The 6,247-nt window shown below is 41.7% G+C and overlaps 4 long non-coding RNA genes across 4 annotated transcripts; all 4 read left to right on the top strand.

Moving 5' to 3' along the window:
- The first annotated feature begins 46 nt into the window (after nt 1-46).
- LOC111222140 lies at nt 47-707 on the top strand. Its single transcript, XR_002665118.1, has 4 exons — nt 47-136; nt 225-287; nt 522-557; nt 647-707. It is a non-coding gene; the product is annotated as an uncharacterized LOC111222140 (long non-coding RNA).
- An 890-nt stretch (nt 708-1,597) lies between these two features.
- Nucleotides 1,598-2,258, top strand: LOC111222139. The gene is made up of 4 exons (XR_002665117.1): nt 1,598-1,687; nt 1,776-1,838; nt 2,073-2,108; nt 2,198-2,258. It is a non-coding gene; the product is annotated as an uncharacterized LOC111222139 (long non-coding RNA).
- Nucleotides 2,259-3,148: 890 nt separating this feature from the next.
- On the top strand, nt 3,149-3,809 carry LOC111222138. Its single transcript, XR_002665116.1, has 4 exons — nt 3,149-3,238; nt 3,327-3,389; nt 3,624-3,659; nt 3,749-3,809. It is a non-coding gene; the product is annotated as an uncharacterized LOC111222138 (long non-coding RNA).
- An 890-nt stretch (nt 3,810-4,699) lies between these two features.
- LOC111222134 lies at nt 4,700-5,529 on the top strand. Its single transcript, XR_002665115.1, has 5 exons — nt 4,700-4,789; nt 4,878-4,940; nt 5,175-5,210; nt 5,300-5,359; nt 5,484-5,529. It is a non-coding gene; the product is annotated as an uncharacterized LOC111222134 (long non-coding RNA).
- The last annotated feature ends 718 nt before the right edge of the window (nt 5,530-6,247 follow it).

Raw genomic sequence — 6,247 nt, forward strand, 5'->3', positions numbered from 1 at the left:
TGCATTTCAGGGGGATTCAGGCCCTCATGGTCCAGCTGGTAATCCAGGGCCACAGGGGAAGTCTGGTGATGCTGGGCAGCGTGGTCTGAGAGGAGAAACTGGACAACCAGGACCTCTAGGACCACAGGGGGAGAAGGTCGGTGGAGCTGCTGATCACACAGTGCTGTATGCTTTTAGCCTTAATCTCTTTGGTGTGATTTTCAACTAGTGAGTTTCATTTTCAGGGTCTCCAAGGCGTTGCAGGCCGTGCAGGAAATGCTGGAGCTCCTGGTCCTCCTGGACAAGCAGTGAGTTTAAGTCATGGTTTTATTACACTGTGAGAAGTAGCTAGGTTCAGCCAAGAGTTGCTATATTTAGCCTTGACTTTTGGTCCTGCCTGACCTTTGGATAGTTGCTTGAGACTGTTTGATGCACTGTTAAGTGAAGTTTTTGAAAAGGTAATCTGTCTGAGAGAGAATGAGAGAGAAGAACAGGAAGAGATAAAATTTATGATTTTATATGATCAATATCTTGTTTTCTAGGGCTCTCCTGGTACCGTCGGGGTGAAAGGGGACAAGGTGACTATCTAAGCCAACATATATTTTGTCTACCTGCTCAAATGTTGAATGGATTTTTTGAAGGGTATATATATGATTTCTGTTGCCAGGGGGAAGTTGGTGTTGGTGTATCTGGTCCCAGAGGAGAGAAAGGAAATCCAGGACCCAAAGTAAGACATAGGTTGCACTGTAATACTGTATCATTGAAATTATGATCTAACATGGACATGTCTCTGGAGGATAGAAACTAAGTCTGTCATGTTTGTGTATCTTCTTTTGTCTGTCATGTCGTAGGGCGAGGAGGGTCGTGCTGGACTGAAAGGGGAGAAAGGGCCAACAGTAAATATCAAGTGTTATCCATCACTCAGGAACACAACATACATCAACAGAGCCTTTCAACCAAAGCTTTCAGCATCTCTTTCAAGGCTCTTTTTTCAAAATGTCTAATCCACCAGGAGGCAGTCTGTATGGAGGCATAGAGAGAGAAGCAGCTGAATAAATCTTTAATTGATTTAAATTTATCACTATGATCACTGTTTAATCAGACTTTAGAGGAGTTATGACATTATTGTGATTTCAGTTTTGTTGTCTGACAAAGGGAAACTTCCTTAGGGCTAAAAACATGCATTGTTGTTTTTTTTTTTATTGTGAAGTCATATATAATGGAGCATGTGTGTTTCTATGAATGCAATAATTCAGTAACACCTTGAGGAAATTTCTTCAAATTTGGTACAAACGTTCACTTGGACTCAAGGATGAACTGATTAGAATTTGGTGATGAAAGGTGAAAGGTCAAGGTCACTGTGACCTCACAAAGAAACATTCTTGGCCATAAATCAAGAATTCATGTGCTAATTAACCACAACTTGAGTGGTTGATGGAAGCATACAACTGCAAGGTGGTAATTCTAGATAATTTGCCTGAAATGAAAATAAATCCATGTGACAGTTGTGACAAAATGTGTGTTGCAGGGAGAGAAAGGCCAGACATGCCACTGTCAAAATCTAACTGTGACTGCATTTCAGGGGGATTCAGGCCCTCATGGTCCAGCTGGTAATCCAGGGCCACAGGGGAAGTCTGGTGATGCTGGGCAGCGTGGTCTGAGAGGAGAAACTGGACAACCAGGACCTCTAGGACCACAGGGGGAGAAGGTCGGTGGAGCTGCTGATCACACAGTGCTGTATGCTTTTAGCCTTAATCTCTTTGGTGTGATTTTCAACTAGTGAGTTTCATTTTCAGGGTCTCCAAGGCGTTGCAGGCCGTGCAGGAAATGCTGGAGCTCCTGGTCCTCCTGGACAAGCAGTGAGTTTAAGTCATGGTTTTATTACACTGTGAGAAGTAGCTAGGTTCAGCCAAGAGTTGCTATATTTAGCCTTGACTTTTGGTCCTGCCTGACCTTTGGATAGTTGCTTGAGACTGTTTGATGCACTGTTAAGTTTAGTTTTTGAAAAGGTAATCTGTCTGAGAGAGAATGAGAGAGAAGAACAGGAAGAGATAAAATTTATGATTTTATATGATCAATATCTTGTTTTCTAGGGCTCTCCTGGTACCGTCGGGGTGAAAGGGGACAAGGTGACTATCTAAGCCAACATATATTTTGTCTTCCTGCTCAAATGTTGAATGGATTTTTTGAAGGGTATATATATGATTTCTGTTGCCAGGGGGAAGTTGGTGTTGGTGTATCTGGTCCCAGAGGAGAGAAAGGAAATCCAGGACCCAAAGTAAGACATAGGTTGCACTGTAATACTGTATCATTGAAATTATGATCTAACATGGACATGTCTCTGGAGGATAGAAACTAAGTCTGTCATGTTTGTGTATCTTCTTTTGTCTGTCATGTCGTAGGGCGAGGAGGGTCGTGCTGGACTGAAAGGGGAGAAAGGGCCAACAGTAAATATCAAGTGTTATCCATCACTCAGGAACACAACATACATCAACAGAGCCTTTCAACCAAAGCTTTCAGCATCTCTTTCAAGGCTCTTTTTTCAAAATGTCTAATCCACCAGGAGGCAGTCTGTATGGAGGCATAGAGAGAGAAGCAGCTGAATAAATCTTTAATTGATTTAAATTTATCACTATGATCACTGTTTAATCAGACTTTAGAGGAGTTATGACATTATTGTGATTTCAGTTTTGTTGTCTGACAAAGGGAAACTTCCTTAGGGCTAAAAACATGCATTGTTGTTTTTTTTTTTATTGTGAAGTCATATATAATGGAGCATGTGTGTTTCTATGAATGCAATAATTCAGTAACACCTTGAGGAAATTTCTTCAAATTTGGTACAAACGTTCACTTGGACTCAAGGATGAACTGATTAGAATTTGGTGATGAAAGGTGAAAGGTCAAGGTCACTGTGACCTCACAAAGAAACATTCTTGGCCATAAATCAAGAATTCATGTGCTAATTAACCACAACTTGAGTGGTTGATGGAAGCATACAACTGCAAGGTGGTAATTCTAGATAATTTGCCTGAAATGAAAATAAATCCATGTGACAGTTGTGACAAAATGTGTGTTGCAGGGAGAGAAAGGCCAGACATGCCACTGTCAAAATCTAACTGTGACTGCATTTCAGGGGGATTCAGGCCCTCATGGTCCAGCTGGTAATCCAGGGCCACAGGGGAAGTCTGGTGATGCTGGGCAGCGTGGTCTGAGAGGAGAAACTGGACAACCAGGACCTCTAGGACCACAGGGGGAGAAGGTCGGTGGAGCTGCTGATCACACAGTGCTGTATGCTTTTAGCCTTAATCTCTTTGGTGTGATTTTCAACTAGTGAGTTTCATTTTCAGGGTCTCCAAGGCGTTGCAGGCCGTGCAGGAAATGCTGGAGCTCCTGGTCCTCCTGGACAAGCAGTGAGTTTAAGTCATGGTTTTATTACACTGTGAGAAGTAGCTAGGTTCAGCCAAGAGTTGCTATATTTAGCCTTGACTTTTGGTCCTGCCTGACCTTTGGATAGTTGCTTGAGACTGTTTGATGCACTGTTAAGTTTAGTTTTTGAAAAGGTAATCTGTCTGAGAGAGAATGAGAGAGAAGAACAGGAAGAGATAAAATTTATGATTTTATATGATCAATATCTTGTTTTCTAGGGCTCTCCTGGTACCGTCGGGGTGAAAGGGGACAAGGTGACTATCTAAGCCAACATATATTTTGTCTTCCTGCTCAAATGTTGAATGGATTTTTTGAAGGGTATATATATGATTTCTGTTGCCAGGGGGAAGTTGGTGTTGGTGTATCTGGTCCCAGAGGAGAGAAAGGAAATCCAGGACCCAAAGTAAGACATAGGTTGCACTGTAATACTGTATCATTGAAATTATGATCTAACATGGACATGTCTCTGGAGGATAGAAACTAAGTCTGTCATGTTTGTGTATCTTCTTTTGTCTGTCATGTCGTAGGGCGAGGAGGGTCGTGCTGGACTGAAAGGGGAGAAAGGGCCAACAGTAAATATCAAGTGTTATCCATCACTCAGGAACACAACATACATCAACAGAGCCTTTCAACCAAAGCTTTCAGCATCTCTTTCAAGGCTCTTTTTTCAAAATGTCTAATCCACCAGGAGGCAGTCTGTATGGAGGCATAGAGAGAGAAGCAGCTGAATAAATCTTTAATTGATTTAAATTTATCACTATGATCACTGTTTAATCAGACTTTAGAGGAGTTATGACATTATTGTGATTTCAGTTTTGTTGTCTGACAAAGGGAAACTTCCTTAGGGCTAAAAACATGCATTGTTGTTTTTTTTTTTATTGTGAAGTCATATATAATGGAGCATGTGTGTTTCTATGAATGCAATAATTCAGTAACACCTTGAGGAAATTTCTTCAAATTTGGTACAAACGTTCACTTGGACTCAAGGATGAACTGATTAGAATTTGGTGATGAAAGGTGAAAGGTCAAGGTCACTGTGACCTCACAAAGAAACATTCTTGGCCATAAATCAAGAATTCATGTGCTAATTAACCACAACTTGAGTGGTTGATGGAAGCATACAACTGCAAGGTGGTAATTCTAGATAATTTGCCTGAAATGAAAATAAATCCATGTGACAGTTGTGACAAAATGTGTGTTGCAGGGAGAGAAAGGCCAGACATGCCACTGTCAAAATCTAACTGTGACTGCATTTCAGGGGGATTCAGGCCCTCATGGTCCAGCTGGTAATCCAGGGCCACAGGGGAAGTCTGGTGATGCTGGGCAGCGTGGTCTGAGAGGAGAAACTGGACAACCAGGACCTCTAGGACCACAGGGGGAGAAGGTCGGTGGAGCTGCTGATCACACAGTGCTGTATGCTTTTAGCCTTAATCTCTTTGGTGTGATTTTCAACTAGTGAGTTTCATTTTCAGGGTCTCCAAGGCGTTGCAGGCCGTGCAGGAAATGCTGGAGCTCCTGGTCCTCCTGGACAAGCAGTGAGTTTAAGTCATGGTTTTATTACACTGTGAGAAGTAGCTAGGTTCAGCCAAGAGTTGCTATATTTAGCCTTGACTTTTGGTCCTGCCTGACCTTTGGATAGTTGCTTGAGACTGTTTGATGCACTGTTAAGTTTAGTTTTTGAAAAGGTAATCTGTCTGAGAGAGAATGAGAGAGAAGAACAGGAAGAGATAAAATTTATGATTTTATATGATCAATATCTTGTTTTCTAGGGCTCTCCTGGTACCGTCGGGGTGAAAGGGGACAAGGTGACTATCTAAGCCAACATATATTTTGTCTTCCTGCTCAAATGTTGAATGGATTTTTTGAAGGGTATATATATGATTTCTGTTGCCAGGGGGAAGTTGGTGTTGGTGTATCTGGTCCCAGAGGAGAGAAAGGAAATCCAGGACCCAAAGTAAGACATAGGTTGCACTGTAATACTGTATCATTGAAATTATGATCTAACATGGACATGTCTCTGGAGGATAGAAACTAAGTCTGTCATGTTTGTGTATCTTCTTTTGTCTGTCATGTCGTAGGGCGAGGAGGGTCGTGCTGGACTGAAAGGGGAGAAAGGGCCAACAGTAAATAGAGAGAAGCAGCTGAATAAATCTTTAATTGATTTAAATTTATCACTGTGATCACTGTTTAATCAGACTTTAGAGGAGTTATGAAATTATTGTGATTTCAGTTTTGTTGTCTGACAAAGAAAAACTTGCTTAGTGGTAGAAACATGCATGTTTTTTTTATTGTGAAGTCATATATAATGGAGCATGTGTGTTTCTGTGTGTTCTTCAGGGACCCCCAGGGATTCCTGGTACTCGAGGAGAGAAGGTGAATACTACCAGTCCTTTCCCATTTTTACGTGTGATTGTTCTTGTGTTTCAGATACATGGGCCACACATGGTCATTGAACAGGCTGTGGGGTGTGGCACCGTGTAGTTTCCATAGCAGCTGCTAGTTGTGTGTGCTGAGCTTTTAGTTCATGTAAAGCATCTGAATAAAATGTTTTGATCTCAATGTTTTTATCAGGGAGATGTTGGACTGCAAGGTGACAGAGGACAGAAGGTGTGTGCATTTTAATATCTAATAAGATCCACTACTGCTCACTCTCCTTCTCTTGCTTGTCTATTTGTTCATATTGGTAAAGACGACAGTGAGACAAAAATGAAGGAGAACGAAAGTAAGACATGCTGTGTTGGCAGTGGCTGTTTTGAGAGAGCTCTTCTAAGAGACTCATTGTGTTGGGAGCAGGAGGAATATATGACCATATAGTTTTCAGTACATCTGTCCCATTTCCATG

This window comes from Seriola dumerili, unplaced genomic scaffold (assembly GCF_002260705.1).
Source record: "Seriola dumerili isolate Sdu_G_001 unplaced genomic scaffold, Sdu_1.0 BDQW01000089.1, whole genome shotgun sequence".
NCBI lineage: Eukaryota > Metazoa > Chordata > Actinopteri > Carangiformes > Carangidae > Seriola > Seriola dumerili.